The 15,940-nt window shown below is 41.6% G+C and overlaps 1 long non-coding RNA gene across 1 annotated transcript in view; it reads right to left on the bottom strand.

Moving 5' to 3' along the window:
* Window positions 1-15,579, bottom strand: part of LOC143816706 (uncharacterized) — a 196,465-nt gene extending 180,886 nt beyond the window's left edge. The window contains exon 1 of the long non-coding RNA XR_013223982.1: window positions 15,496-15,579. This is a non-coding gene — a long non-coding RNA (uncharacterized LOC143816706). The remainder of the gene's footprint in view (window positions 1-15,495) is intronic.
* Window positions 15,580-15,940: the final 361 nt, after the last annotated feature.

The raw sequence follows: 15,940 nt of genomic DNA, 5'->3' as shown, positions 1-15,940 counted from the left end.
CCAGTATTTCATGGCAAAATTAGGTGCCTCGGCTTATACTCGGGTTGGTTTATACTCGAGTATATATGGTACTTGTAATGTTTCCCAAAATACTTACATTATACATTTTTCACTTCTATATGCAGCTGGTTAGAATTAGACTCAAATTTTTATTGTCTATTTACAAGTCTGTATGCTCACTATAATGGAAGTCAGCCAGGCGGTCACTTGCTGCTAGGGTGACACCACAACAGACGACCGTGACTGGAAAGCTCACTCACATGTACACAGATAAACAGAAATGACACCAAGGGTTTAAATAACTGTAATGCAGGAATGTTAAGGAATTCTGATAAGTTTATTGAGAAGTTAATAAATCATTTTGGGCTTCAAACAAACAGTTTTATGATTAGTGAAACATTTCTTCAAATTCCTGGGGTTTACACATGCCCCCATAAAAGTTTTAATTTAGTTTGATGGACAGAGGCAGCAAAATCATGCTTTTACTCTGATTTTGAGTAAAGTGACAGGTGTGCTTTGGGTCATTAGCTCCATGCTATCAGGAATACATTTATAAATACTAAAGTATGTTTCTAAAAATGAGCATTAACAAGTTTAATTAAAAATTCCTGGGATTTACCACCTCAATTCAAAAAAGTTGGGATGCTGTGGAAAATGTAAAGAAAACAAGAATGCAATGATTTGGAAATCTCTTATAGTCATATTTTATTCACAACAGAATATATAACACAGATCAGAATTTGGAAGATACACATTTTTCCATTTAATTTTAAAAATGTAACACACGAGAGTAACATGCTCTAAGCTTTGTTGGGTGTTATTGCCTACTCATAATTGGTGAACATCATACAGGGGAAAGAAGTAGATGCCCCTCAGTGAAAACAGATAACACCTATTTGGACTTAAGGAAAATTAAGTAATTAGCTACCAAATACTTTGATTGCTAATATCTACACAATGGAGAATCAAAAGAAAAAAAGCAGCTTTGTTTAAAATGTGACAAAACAAAAAGAGTCAAAACCGCAGCATCAAAAGCGTGATAAAAACACGTTTGTTTTTCCCTGTAAAATTTCAATAAAAATATTAAAGCACAAAAAACTCATGTAAAAAATCAAAATCCAAAGGAAAAAAAAGCAAGTAACCTAATTTACCTAATGGATGCAGAAATACTGCAGAAAATCTGTAACATGAAAAACTCACCAAATACTCATCATGAGAGCATAGCCTTAGTCTGCCCTCTACCGCCTAATTCTGTTGCCCACTTCTTCATTATGGGGCATTTGAGGGCGAAAGCCCAGACACTGAGGGCCCAGAAATTCCTGCTCGCTGCCCTGGGGATACCTGATGATCACAATTGGCATGACTGAAGCATATTAGTTATAGGTAAATGGATCCTGTCATGTAAAATAACGCTATTAACCTGCATTTCCTCCCGGCAGTGGTTCTATCAGTGCCGATGCTACATGGAGTCAGAACACTATTAACCTGCAGATTAACACTATATAGCGTTATTTTACAGGACAGGTTCTCTTTAACCCCTTTCTGACATCGGACGTACTATCCCATCAAGGTGGGGTGGGCCCATATGACCACCGACGGGATAGTACGTCCAGCGCGATCGGCCGCGTTCACGGGGGGAGCGCGGCCGATCGCGGCCGGGTGTCAGCTGACTATCTCAGCTGACATCCGGCACTATGTGCCAGGAGCGGTCACGGACTGCCCCCGGCACATTAACCCCCGGCACACTGCGATCAAACATGATCGCAGTGTTCCGGCGGTATAGGGAAGCATCGCGTAGGGAGGGGGCTCCCTGCGGGCTTCCCTGAGATCCTCGGTGCAAGGCGATGTAATCGCGTTGCTCCGAGGGTCTCTTACCTCCTCCTCCCTGCAGCAGGCCCGGATCCAAGATGGCCGCGGCATCCGGGTCCTGCAGGGAGGTGGCTTCACTGCGCCTGCTCAGAGCAGGCGCCGGAAAGCCTCCAGGAGCTGTGCACGTCAGATCGCCGATCTGACACAGTGCACAGCAAAGTGTCAGATCGGCGATCTTACACTATAACATCATGTTCCCCCCTGGGGCAGTGTTATAGTGAAAAAATAATAATTTTCACATGTGTAAAAAAAAAAAAAAAAAAAAAAAATCCAAAGAAAATGCAAAAAAAATTTATATATATTGTTCCTATAAATACATTTAATTATCTAAATTAAAAAAACAATAAAATTACACATATTTAGTATCGCCGCATCCATAGCGACCCGACGTATAAAACTGTCCCACTAGTTAACCCCTTCAGTGAACACCGTAAAAAAAAAATGAGGCAAAAAACAACGCTTTATTATCATACTGCCAAATTAAAAGTGGAATAACACGCGATCAAAAAGACGGATATAAATAACCATGGTACCGCTGAAAACGTCATCTTGTCCCGCAAAAAACGAGCCACCATACAGCATCATCAAAGAAAAAATAAAAAAGTTATAGTCCTCAGAATAAAGCGATGCAAAAATAATTATTTTTTCTATAAAATAGTATTTATCGTATAAAAGCACCAAAACATAAAAAAATGATATAAATGAGGTATCGCTGTAATCGTACTGACCCGAAGAATAAAACTGCTTTATCCATTTTACCAAACGCGGAACGGTATAAACGCCTCCCCCAAAAGAAATTCATGAATAGCTGGTTTTTGGTCATTCTGCCTCACAAAAATCGGAATAAAAAGCGATCAAAAAATGTCACGTGCCCGAAAATGTTACAAATAAAAATGTCAACTCGTCCCGCAAAAAAAAAAACTCACATGACTCTGTGGACCAAAATATGGAAAAATTATAGCTCTCAAAATGTGGTAACGCAAAAAATATTTTTTGCAATAAAAAAGCGTCTTTCAGTGTGTGACGGCTGCCAATCATAAAAATCCGCTAAAAACCCGCTATAAAAGTAAATCAAACCCCCCTTCATCACCCCCTTAGTTAGCGAAAAATAAAAAAATTAAAAAAATGTATTTATTTCCATTTTCCCATTAGGGTTAGGGCTAGGGTTAGGGTTAGGGTTAGGGCTAGGGTTAAGGCTAGGGTTAGGGCTAGGGTTAGGGTTAGGGTTAGGGCTAGGGTTAGGGCTAGGGCTAGGGTTAGGGCTAGGGCTAGGGTTAGGGCCAGGGTTAAGGCTACAGTTAGGGTTAGGGTTGGGGCTAAAGTTAGGGTTAGGGTTTGGATTACATTTACGGTTGGGATTAGGGTTGGGATTAGAGATAGGGGTGTGTCAGGGTTAGGGGTGTGGTTAGGGTTACCTTTGGGATTAGGGTTAGGGATGTTTTTTGATTAGGGTTTCAGTTATAATTGTATAATTGGGGGGTTTTCACTGTTTAGGCACATCAGGGGCTCTCCAAACGCGACATGGCGTCTGATCTCAATTCCAGCAATTCTCCGTTGAAAAAGTAAAACAGTGCTTCTTCCCTTCCGAGCTCTCCCGTGCACCCAAACAGGGGTTTACCCCAACATATGGAGTATCAGCGTACTCAGGACACATTGGATAACAACTTTTCGGGTCCAATTTCTCCTGTTACCCTTGGAAAAATACAAAACTGGGGGCTGAAAAATAATTTTTGTGGAAAAAAAGGATTTTTTATTTTCACGGCTCTGCGTTATAAACTGTAGTGAAAATACTTGGGGGTTCAAAGTTCTCACAACACATCTAGATAAGTTCCTTGGGGGGTCTAGTTTCCCATATGGGGTCACTTGTGGGGGGTTTCTACTGTTTAGGTACATTAGGGGCTCTGCAAACGCAATGTGACGCCTGCAGACCAATCCATCTAAGTCTGCATTCCAAATGACGCTCCTTCCCTTCCGAGCTCTGCCATGCGCTCAAAATGGTGGTTCCCCCCACATATGGGGTATCAGCGTACTCAGGACAAATTGGACAACAACTTTTGGGGTCTAATTTCAACTGTTACCCTTGGAAAAATACAAAACTGGGGGCTAAAAAATAATTTTTGTGGAAAAAAAAATAATTTTTATTTTCACGGCTCTGCGTTATGAACTGTAGTGAAACACTTGAGGGTTCAAACCTCTCACAACACATCTAGATGAGTTCCTTAGGGGGTCTACTTTCCAAAATGGTGTCACTTGTGGAGGGTTTCAATGTTTAGGCACATCAGTGGCTCTCCAAACGCAACATGGCGTCCCATCTCAATTCCTGTCAATTTTGCATTGAAACGTCAAACGGCGCTCCTTCCCTTCCGATCTCTACCATGCGCCCAAACAGTGGTTTACCCCCACATATGGGGTATCAGCGTACTCAGGACAAATTGTACAACAACGAAATCCAATAAGCACCAAACACGGAAGTCAATGTCATATATTCATAAACCGGTAAATTTTATTAAATATTTTTTTAAAACAACATCACAAAAATTAATTTACCAAACAATTTAAATACATAATTCTAACAGTGGAGACAACATATGCAAGTGTACCGCAAAATACCTATTCATGTAGCACATACAATAACGGAGTACATCACAAGTTAATAAAGTGCATGAGTGTTATATGGCCAAATTTATATATTGCTGAGGTTCAGGGTAAGGGTGTAGATTATAAATACATATATAACTGTCCCAACAGTGGACCATATCCTCTTAGGATGTAGGTGGCGGTGTATATAGCCTAATAAAGTGCATAGTGCATTGTGCTCAACTCTTGCCACCACATAGCCTCCATATCAACAGTATATCTGCCCTTAGTGAGTACAACTTCCTATTTCCTGCAAAGTCCTACAATTCTCATGACTTAAATAGTTTAAACATAAAAGTGCATAGTGTTACATAACCTGTATATGCGGTCCTGAGCCCCAACGCGCGTTTCGCGTTAGCTTCGTCCGGGGGATGTATGTTAATGTGTCCAAAGTAGATCTTTTTATAGTGGCAGGCTGATTAATCAGTTAGTATGCTGTCTCTTTACTGGGGCCGGCCATTACACACGCATAGGTCAGCGTCTGACATCACTTCCACCTACCCCCATTCAGAGCAGTAATACAGGGGGCGGAGCATATATCGCCATGGACACGCTGCTATAGCAGCGCAATAATCTATGTGTGGAATATTAAAAATGCCCGCTGATGTAGTTTAATGGGAGCAAGATTGAAGGGAGATGTGGATAGGGAGTATTTATGTCCCTTTTATGGTTCCAGAGCGGCAGTGGCGCTCAGCCGCCAAATACAGTTACCACGCATGCGCCGGCAAGCATCCCCCGTGACCGCCACACCCCCCAGTCCGACGCATCAGAACCGGGGGCGGGGTCAGAGGCGGCACGGACGCGTCACCATAGCAGCGCGGCAATCTGATCAGCGGCCGAGAAATCACCGCCGGAAAAGACACCACACGGAGACAGATACTATAACTGAAGATATCGTGAGTGCAGCTATATATTGGAAGAGGGACCACCGTATTTACTTAGATTTCAAATATATCATAAATCTATAATGGTTCCATTCCTTAATCCAAACCCAGGAGTGAGTGTCTAATAAATAATTAAGTGAATAGTGTTTCTATATAAGTAAATAAGGTGAATCTATAAGATCTATTAATAACGATCCACATAAAATCATAGCCCATAAAAATTATGGGAAATTGGTGTGTGCCATTATATTCTCAAATACATAAAAGGTCCATATATGACCATTTCTCATAAATTGTTGAACTAATACTATAGGACTACAAAGGTCAAAATATAACCTGTGATTCATAAGTAAAGATACTATTAGGATCCATAAGGACCAACACTTAGTGATAAATTAGTGATTAATTAAAAAAGTACAAAAGTCAAGATGTATTATAGCTCATGACTTTTGGATAAGTGCATAATCAAAATAAATAATAATAAAAGGAGCGTGAAATATAGCAATTTATATTGTGTAAATTAAGTATAAAATACATTCACTTCAGGGATATGTAGTATTGTAAATACGTTTCCTTGCTTACTATACAAATCCCATAATGGGTATGGCTCATATTCCCAAGGAATGTTCATTAGTGTCCATAATTTGTCCATGTCCATTTTTCCAATATACTGTATACAGTCTTCAGTTCTTTCTCATATCGTTTCCCCTTTTGTTTTCCTCTTCTGTCTGTAGGTTTTAGCGGGATCCCCCGTCCATCCACATAAGGTCCCAGATGGAAACAGTCTCCCACAATGGCGCACAGCCCTTCAGCTGATCCCAGTCCATACAGCCAAAACACCACCAGATGGTAAGTATATCTAAATAAAAACTAAGCAAAAGCAAAATTAATAAAATATAATAAAACAAAAAACATACATAAAACATTTAAAATTAAAGAAAAGGGGCAAAACTTAATTTTTCATTTAATCCTTTTGGATGGATACAGTCAATCTTTTTGATCCATCTGGTTTCCAACTGGGCCAATGTTTTTCTCCAATTCCCACCCCTCTGATCAATGAATACTTTATCAATCCCTGATACCTTTAAGAGTCTAGCATTACAATCATGGATAGATTTAAAGTGCCTAGGTATTGGTTTAAGCTCAGTCATGTCCATTACTCCTTTAGCATTTACAATGTCTCTATGATGTTCTCTTATTCGAATTTTTAATGGTCTAGACGTAAGGCCAACATAAATCTTACCACATGGGCAGGTGGCATAATATATGACACCTACCGTGTTGCATGTTATATTCTGTGTGATGGTGAAAGTTTTAGTTCCATCACTAGATTTAAATGTCGTGGCCTTCTGCATGTTTGGACAAGCTATACAGTCATTGCAGGGGAAGAAGCCCCATTTTGGTCCCTTTGAGCCAAATGCTTTGCTTGGTTCTTCACCCCGATAGTAGCTACAGTATGTACCAGCATATCTTTTAAGTTCTGTGATCTTCTATATGTGATGGATGAAGAATCACCAATGTGTTTTGTCAATACCTGATCAGTTTTTAATATTGCCCAGTACTTGTTCAGGGCTTTCTTCATATCCATCCACTTGTCATTGTACGTTGATATAAATCTTGTCACATTATTTTGTCTGGCTGATTTCTTTTTTGATTGAAGAAGATCCATTCGATTTTCCACTGCTGCTCTTCTGCGGGCTTTTTTAATGTTTCTATTTGAATATCCCCGATTTTGAAATCTTGTAGCTAGGTCATCAGCTTGCTTATTAAATAGTTGATCATTCGAGCAAATTCTTTTGATTCGTAAAAACTGACCAGTAGGTATGGCTTTTATCACCTGATGAGGATGGGAAGAGGAAGCATGTAGGAGGGAATTTACAGCAGTCTCTTTACGAAATACATCTGTTTCCAATACATTCGACAGTCCCTTGAATATAAGGATATCCAGAAACTCAATTTTTTGCTGGCTGTATTTGCATGATAATTTCACATTGATGTTGTTGTTATTCAGAGTGCCTACAAAGGAAATGAGTTCCTGTTCAGTGCCCTGCCAGATCATAAGAATATCGTCTATGAATCTGGCCCAAAATAAAACCCTCTCAATGTCCACCATGGGATTGGTAAAAAATATTTTTCTCTCCCATGCCCCTAGAAAGAGATTTGCATATGAGGGGGCAAATGCCGCCCCCATTGCAGTACCCTGTTTTTGTAAATAAATAGTATTTTTAAAAATAAAATAATTATGTTCAAGCACAAATCTTAATAGGGACATGAGAAAGTCAACAAATTCCACATCATAGTTTGACATCCTAAGGAACGTTTGTACCGCATGTACACCATCTTTGTGCTGAATTGAGGTGTATAAAGATTCTACGTCAAGTGTGACTAGCCACATGTCCTCCTCCATTGGGATGCCCTCAATTTTACCCAGGACATCACCAGTATCCTTAATGTGAGATGGTAAATTCTGAACAATGGGTTTCAAATAGTGGTCTAAATACTTACATGTGACTTCACATAGACTTCCGTTCCCTGAGACGATTGGTCGTCCTGGTGGGTTGAATAGACTTTTATGCACCTTCGGTATAAAGTATATACATGCGGTTTTCGGATAAATAGGTACTAAATTATCTCTCATTTCCTTTGTTATTATTCCTTCTTGGAAGGCTTTATCCAGTATATTGTGAAGTTCACTCTGAAAAGCAGATGTAGGGTTATATGTTAATCTCTTATAGCAGGTGGTATCCCTGAGTTGTCTGAAAGCCTCTTTCTCATACTTTTGGGGTCCAATTTCTTCTCTTACCCGTGGGAAAATAAAAAATTGGGGGCAAAAAGATAATTTTTGTGAAAAAATATGATTTTTTATTTTTACGGCTCTGCATTATAAACTTCTGTGAATCACTTAATGGGTCAAAGTGCTCACCACACATCTAGATAAGTTCCTTAGGGGGTCTACTTTCCAAAATGGTGTCACTTGTGGGGGGTTTCAATGTTTAGGCACATCAGTGGCTCTCCAAACGCAACATGGCGTCCCATCTCAATTCCAGTCAATTTTGCATTGAAAAGTCAAATGGCGCTCCTTCGCTTCCGAGCTCTACTATGCGCCCAAACAGTGGTTTACCCCCACATATGGGGTATCGGCGTACTCAGGACAAATTGTACAACAACTTTTGGGGTCCATTTTCTCCTGTTACCCTTGGTAAAATAAAACAAATTGGAGCTGAAGTAAATTTTTTGTGAAAAAAAGTTAAATGTTCATTTTTATTTAAACATTCCAAAAATTCCTGTGAAACACCTGAAGGGTTAATAAACTTCTTGAATGTGGTTTTGAGCACCTTGAGGGGTGCAGTTTTTAGAATGGTGTCACACTTGGTTATTTTCTATCATATAGACCCCTCAAAATGACTTCAAATGAGATGTGGTCCCTAAAAAAAAATGGTGTTGTAAAAATGAGAAATTGCTGGTCAAATTTTAACCCTTATAACTCCCTAACACAAAAAAATTTTGGTTCCAAAATTGTGCTGATGTAAAGTAGACATGTGGGAAATGTTACTTATTAAATATTTTGTGTGACATATCTCTGTGATTTTATTGCATAAAAATTCAAAGTTGGAAAATTGCGAAATGTTCAAAATTTTTTCCAAATTTCCGTTTTTTTCACAAATAAACGCAGGTAATATCAAAGAAATTTTATCACTATCATGAAGTACAATATGTCACGAGAAAACAGTGTCAGAATCACCGGGATCCGTTGAAGCGTTCCAGAGTTATAACCTCATAAAGGGACAGTGGTCAGAATTGTAAAAATTGGCCTGGTCATTAACGTGCAAACCACCCTTGGGGGTAAAGGGGTTAAGTAACTTCCTTTTAAGCGCACTTATGTATATTTGTAACTGGAAAACCCAATGTTCAATCACTTAAATAATTTTGATTTGTTACATCTAATTTTATGTGAATATTATAGATATGTAGACATGTATCTATGTTGTCATTTGTAGGTTTCTCTTTTACAGTGTAAAGAAATGTAAATTGATTTGGCGTTTAGTGTCTTTCACATTAGAGCCACTGAATCTTCATTACTTGTTCACAATGATTACACAATCCTTGTGTCACAATGCTCCTAGGTCTCAGCAGATCAGTGCTGTGGGATCAGTAAAAAAAGGAACTGGGAATAGACGCTGGTAATAATATCGACAGATGTTTTGGTTCACAACAGAGCCTTTGACTTCTGCTCTCAGTAGGATGAAGGCACAACCTCGCCTGCGCTTCCATTGTTATAGCAATAAGCCTTTGAAGTCAGCAGCTACTGGAGTATGATGGAGTAGGATGTTTCATGCAGGTTGTATATAATCTAATGCCCAACTTCCTGAATGGTGGCACTGGGAATGACCTCATTAGAGTAATTCAGAGGGATTATGAGGTGTGTGAATGTGTGTTATCGTTTTTCTCCAGTCACATTGTTTTTTTGCGGAAGCCAAAATGTTAGAACATCACGCATATCAAATGGGCTAGCTTTTGTGGAGTCGAGCATCCAGAAAATATATGAAACACATGTGGACAACTGTTATGTATGTAATTTACAAGCAAAAGCGATATTCAGCTAGTAAAGGCACACAAATTCCCTCACTCCAATGCTGTCAGCAAACTATAAACCTTCATCGGTGGTCTAAAGTTTGTGGAAAGAACAAAGGCAGCGCACTTAAAGGGAACCTGTCACCCCCAAAATCGTCGATGAGCTAAAGGTACCGTCACACTAAACGATATCGCTAGCGATCCGTGACGTTGCGGCGTCCTGGCTACCGATATCGTTTAGCTTGACACGCAGCAGCGATCAGGATCCTGCTGTGATGTCGCTGGTCGCTGAATAAAGTTCAGAACTTTATTTGGTCGTCCGATCGCCGTGTATCGTTGTGTTTGACAGCAAAAGCAACGATACCAGCGATATTTTACACTGGTAACCAGGGTAAACATCAGGTTACTAAGCGCAGGGCCGCGCTTAGTAACCCAATGTTTACCCTGGTTACCAGCGTAAAATGTAAAAAAAACAAAAAGTACATACTTACATGCGTCCCCCGGCGTCCGCTTCCCACACTGACTGAGCGCCGCAAAGTGAAAGTGAAAGCATAGCAGAGCGGTGACGTCACCGCTGTGCCCTGCTACTGCCGGCGCTCAGTCATTGCAGGAAGTGGACGCCGGGGGACGCATGTAAGTATGTACTGTTTGTTTTTTTTACATTTTACGCTGGTAACCAGGGTAAACATCGGGTTACTAAGCGCGGCCCTGCGCTTAGCAACCTGATGTTTACCCTGGTTACCCGGGGACCTCGGCATCGTTGGTCGCTGGAGAGCGGTCTGTGTGACAGCTCTCCAGCGACCAAACAGCGACGCTGCAGCGATCGGCATCGTTGTCGCTATCGCTGCAGCGTCGCTTAGTGTGACGGTACCTTAAGCCCACCAGCATCAGGGGCTTATCTACAGCATTCTGCAATGCTGTAGATAAGCCCCCAATGTATCCTGAAAGATAAGAAAAAGAGGTTAGATTATACTCACCTGGGTGGGCGGTCCGATCCGATGGGCGTCATGGTCCGGTCCGATGCCTCCTATCTTCTTATGATGACATCCTCTTCTTGTCTTCACGCTGCAGCTCCTGCACAGGTGTACTTTGTCTGCCCTGTTGAGGGCAGAGCAAAGTACTGCAAAGCGCAGACACCAGGAAAGGTCAGAGAGGCCCGGCGCCTGCGCATTACAGTACTTTGCTCTGCCCTCAACAGGGCAGACAAAGTACACCTGCGCCGGAGCCGCAGAGTGAAGGCAAGAAGAGGACGTCATCCTATGAAGATAGGAAGCGCCGGATCGGACCGCCCACCCAGGTGAGTATAATATAACTTGTTTTTCTTATCTTTCAGGATACATCGGGGGGCTTATCTACAGCATTCCAGAATGCTGTAGATAAGCCCCTAATGCTGGTGGGCTGAGCTCATCGTCGATTTTGGGGGTGGCAGGTTCCCTTTCAAGAGTAACCTTCATTTTAATTTTTATTTAATAAATCACTAGTATACATGAAGAAGAGCAGTTTAGTAACATATCTTAGAGAAATCTGCTTCTTACTCTACCAAAATTGATCAATCATTATCAAAATTCTTAATTCTGAGGTAAAATCTGTGTTCAGTGAAGACTCTTCCATTACTGAGAGAGGAGATGCTAGACAGCTAGGTGGGAGGAGGAGCTCTGCCTCTAGCTCCTCCCTCCATCCGTCTACATAGGATTGTATCTGTAGCAACGGCCGTCTCTCTCAGTAATGGAAGAGTTCTTCATTGAACACAGATTTTACTTCAGAATTGAGAAGTTTGATAATGATTGATCAATTTTGGCAGAGAAAGAAGTAGATTTCTCTGATAATATATTTTGTAAAGTTGCTTATTTTCATACGTACTATTAATTTATTAAATAAAAGTTAAACAATGGTTACTCTTTAAGGAGCCTGTATGAGATGAGACACAAATGGCTAACAGTGCCACTCTTGTATACAGGTTGTGTCTGGTACAGCAGCTCATTCCCAGTCACTTACCTGGGTTGGTGTATACAATACATGTGTGGGGAGAGGTTGGAAGGAATAGCCTGAAAACAAAACTGATAGAAGATTTGAAAAGGCAACTTGCCTATATGTTGTATCACACAGCGAATGGTAGCTGATATCAAGATAAATATGTTTTATAATATAATATAACATATATCCTTTAAATGCTGGAAATAGAGCTTAGAGCTGGGATTCATCTTCAGCTCCAGTCACAAACAAATTCAAGTGCTGACAAGTAATAAGTTATAAATCTTTACATATAAGATGTGAAATGATGCTAAGAAATATTTTAAATATTTCCCTCAGGTCACCCGTTAATAAAGTGATCTGTCACATTCTTTTACTTTCTGCCTGACAGTACTTTAGTGAATGTGGAGCTCAGATACATGCTGATAGGGACTAACAGCACATTTGCATTGCGCGCTATGCATTGTTAATTGTCTGCCGACAAACAGCATGTTATCCAGTCAACGAACATATACAGAAGGGACAACGCGCTTCAGATGCTCACTAAACAAGCTGTAATAGATTGGTGCGCATAGGTTGCCATTTTTCTAGGATGTGTGAGTCCTATTTACTGTATTTTTCAGACTATACGAAGCACCTAGGTTTTAGAGGAGGAAAATAGAAAAAAAATTGAATAAAAAAATGTGGTCATGGCGCACTCTTATGGGGGGAATCTGCTGTTGACACTGTTAGCAGGATTGGGGATATTCTGTACTAGTATCCCCAATCCTGATATATATATATATATATATATATATATATATATATATATATATATATATATATATATATATATATATATATATATGCATATATATATATATATATATATATATATATATATATATATATATATATATATATATATATATATATATATATATGTCCCCATCCTGGTATATATGTACCCTTCCTGGTATATATGTTCCCATCCTGGAATATATGGCCCCCCATCCAGGTATACATGGCATCTTCCTGGAATAGACGGCACCCCATCCTGGTATACATGGCCCCTTATTCCCTTCCAGGTATACATGTGAAGTATAGCGTGGCACTACCGTGAGGTGCTCAAGTACAGTTAAGTCCATATATATTTGGACAGAGACAACATTTTTCTAATTTTGGTTATAGACATTACCACAATCACAGCAAAACCTTCCAAATGCAAGCACCACACCTCAAATCAACTCCAGGCGTTTTATCTGCTTAATTGAGAATGACATAAGGAAGGGATTGCCCACACCTGTCCATGATATAGCCTTCGAGTCAATTGTCCAATTACTTTTGGTCCCTTTAAAAACAGGGTGGCACATGTTAAGGAGCTGAAACTCCTAAACCCTTCATCCAATTTTAATATGGATACCCTCAAATGAAAGCTGAAAGTCTGAACTTCAACTGCATCAGAATTGTTTTGTTTAAAATTCATTGTGGTAATGTCTATAACCAAAATTAGAAAAAAGTTGTCTCTGTCCAAATATATATGTGTAACAACTCTGCTGGCATCACGGCATGGCCTCGCATCTCTCACACTATCTTACCCACTGCTCCAGGTCATGATGTGGTTTCTGTTTCATGCCAGCTCCATGTTCTGTGTCTCTGCTCTCTGCATGCTTCATGGCTGTGTGTATAGGGGGGCGGCGCCTGAACTCTCTGGTTCTTATAGGAATTAGGTGCATCTGTCTAATCTGTTCCTGACCAATTGCCTGGAGGCCTCCAGTATATAGTGCAGCTCCACCCAGTGGTCTGGGCCTGTGCAATGTGTTAGCTCAGTTTGTGTTTAGCTGCTGAGTTTGCCAGGCCTTGCTCTGAGTTACTCCCTCTCTGGAGGCTTTTCTCTGTGCTATTGCCTTGGTCTTGTTGTCCGCCCTCCAGGAGGCAGAATATCCTGGTCCCTGTGTCCTTGTCCTTGTTTCTTGTCTTGTTCCATTTCCTTGTCTGAACTTAGTCTTATCTTGGTCTCCTTGTTTGTGGCTTCCTTCCCTGCTGTGTCTTTCCTCGTGTTCTCAGTTTGCTTACACTCCGCACTCTTGCGGCTCTGCCTGCTCTGTACCTTTGTGGCTTTACCTCTGCTCCGCACTCCTGCGGTTCTGCTCCTTTCTACTCTGCTTAGCTTCTGTAGCTGCCGTAATCCCTTGCAGCAGCTCCTCTCCACATTCCATGTGGCTCCGCTCTGCTTTGCTGCAGAAACCTCTCGCTGCAGCTCCTCTTCGTATTCCTTGCGGTTCTGCTCTGCTTAGCTTTAGTTGCTACACTTTCTCTTGCTGCTCAACCATTCCTATCCGCAGCCTTGCGGTTCTCTTCCTGTGTGAACAGGTCCCAACCTGTTCCTTCATTCTCCTTTCCTTCTGGCTTGTTTCCGTACCTACATCTCCTGCGTGAACAGGCCCCAACCTGTTCCTTCATACCTCATTCCTTTCTGCTTGTTTCCTTTCCTGCACCTCTTGTGTGAACAGGTCCCTACCTGTTCCTCCACACTACATATCCGTACCTGCATCTCCAGTGTGAACAGGTCCCTACCTGTTCCTTCATAAACCACATCAACCAGTCCTGTGTTCTCTGCCGTGCCTTCCAATCCAGTGTTCCTGCCAGTCCTGCCGTTCCTGCCATGCCTTCCAATCCTGTGTTCCTGCCGTCCTAGCCAGTCCTGTGTTTCCTGCCGTTCCTGCCAGTCCTGTGTTCCTGCCAGCCCTGTGTTCTCTGCCATGTCTCTGCCAGCCCTGTGTTCTCTGCCGTGTCTCTGCCAGCCCTGTGTCTCAGCCGTGCCATTCTGCCAGTCCTGCCTGATGCCCGCACCAATCCTGGTGTTCCTGACTCCCAAGTGGGATCAGCAGTCACAGCCAGACACCACCCTGGAGTAGCACCTGGCAGCTGCCTGCTGCACAAGCCTGATCTCACCATCAGAGGCTCCAGTGAAAATCCAGGCAGCTGTCATAGTCATGCCCCTTCCAGGGTAGTCTGGTTTGTGGCTCAGTGGGGCCACAAACCCCCCGAGCTCACGCCCACCAGTTAGGGCGTGAGCGCGACAATATGGACTTTACTGTAGGTTACCAAAACCAATGTGCAGTAAAATAAAGAACTTGGCTCTCAACTTAGTATGTCATTGCAAAAGGATTTTTTATTATTTTTGCAGTCTGTAAACCTTTGGGTCTTATCTAGACCTTCATCAGTCTGACCTAAATTTAGGTCGATATGTTTTGTGTTTATTTATAAAAAATATCAGAAATTTGAGAAAAATGTTAAAAAAATAGCAATTTTCAAACTTTGAATGATTATCCCTTTAATCCAGATAGTCATACCACAGCAAAATATTAATAAATAACATTTCCCTCATGTCTGCTTTACATCAGCACCATTTGTAAAATGTAATTTTATTTTGATAGCATTTTAGGAAGTTTAAAGGGAACCTGTCACCCCGTTTTTTCCGTATGAGATAAAAATACTGTTAAATAGGGCCTGAGCTGTGCATTGCAATAGTGTATTTTGTGGACCCCGATTCCCCACCTATGCTGCCGAAATACGTTACCAAAGTAGTCGTTTTCGCCTGTCAATCAGGCTGGTCTGGTCAGATGGGCGTGGTGTCTTCCCCGAGATCTTGCTTAGTTTTCCGTTGGTGGCGTAGTGGTGTGCGCATGTCCAAGGTCCCGAATCCACTGCACAGGGGAGTGAAAAGAGCGCGATGTGCGCTATTTCATTGGTGATCGGTGGGGGCGGCCATCTTCCTTTGGCCGCGCGTGCGCAGAAGCGGCGCTCTGCTGGCTGAGGCTTCAGGAAAATGGCCGCGGGATGCCGCGCGTGCGCAGATGGAGATCGCGGCGGCCATTTTCCTGAAGCAGAGTTCGCATCTCTGCTTCAGGAAAATGGCCGCCGCGATCTCCATCTGCGCACGCGCGGCATCCCGCGGCCATTTTCCTGAAGCTGCGGCCAGCAGAGCACCGCTTCTGCGCACGCGCGGCCAAAGGAAGATGGCC

The sequence above is a fragment of the Ranitomeya variabilis genome, chromosome 3, assembly GCF_051348905.1.
Source record: "Ranitomeya variabilis isolate aRanVar5 chromosome 3, aRanVar5.hap1, whole genome shotgun sequence".
NCBI classification, from domain to species: Eukaryota; Metazoa; Chordata; class Amphibia; order Anura; family Dendrobatidae; genus Ranitomeya; species Ranitomeya variabilis.
The sequence above is the reverse complement of the archived record's forward strand: the minus strand, read 5'-3'. Positions and strand labels throughout refer to the sequence as shown.